This window comes from Eurypyga helias, unplaced genomic scaffold, assembly GCF_000690775.1.
Source record: "Eurypyga helias isolate BGI_N326 unplaced genomic scaffold, ASM69077v1 scaffold12280, whole genome shotgun sequence".
In the NCBI taxonomy this organism is placed as follows: Eukaryota; Metazoa; Chordata; class Aves; order Eurypygiformes; family Eurypygidae; genus Eurypyga; species Eurypyga helias.
The window spans coordinates 1-653 of NW_010227691.1; positions in this window are offsets into that span (position 1 = coordinate 1).

The following is a 653-nucleotide window of genomic DNA, read 5'->3' on the forward strand; positions in this document are numbered from 1 at the left end:
TTTGCTGGCTTGCCATTTAACAGTAAGTATTTGAGAGTATTCTGGACCAGTCTTTCTCATTTGCGAGCAGCACTGGAGGTGGCTTTCTGAAAGTAACTGAGGTGCCACAACTGTGAAATCAAAATATCAGAGCCTGCTCCTTTGCAGCAAAGTTTTCATGGTCTCTTCCAGAAATGAGATTACATCCACTGTGGAAAGATGGTTAGATACATTGTCCTTGATATGAATGACGGGGTGAATTACAGGACATGTGGGAATGAGGCCCCAGAATATATATATATATGTGTACACATACATGCACATATGCATAAATAAGCCTGAGTATATTTGTTTTGAACACTTCTGTGCAAAACTGCCTTCACCCGCTATGCTTGTGTGCCTCGATAAACAAGCAGAAACACTGCTTTCAGATATGACTGGTAATATGTGTCAAAATACAAATGGCAAACAGGCCTCAACCAGCTGCTTTTAAAAGAGCTGCTTTTAATTAACCTCAGTAAAAGATGATAATGAAGTGCATTTCTCTTTTCCTGTTGAATGAAGATGCACTGATTCAGCAATAATTGAACCCTAAACACTTCATAAATGTCTTCTGGAAGGAATGGCAAGAAATGCCAGCAAATTCATCTGTGAGTCATTAAGAGGAGAGAGGC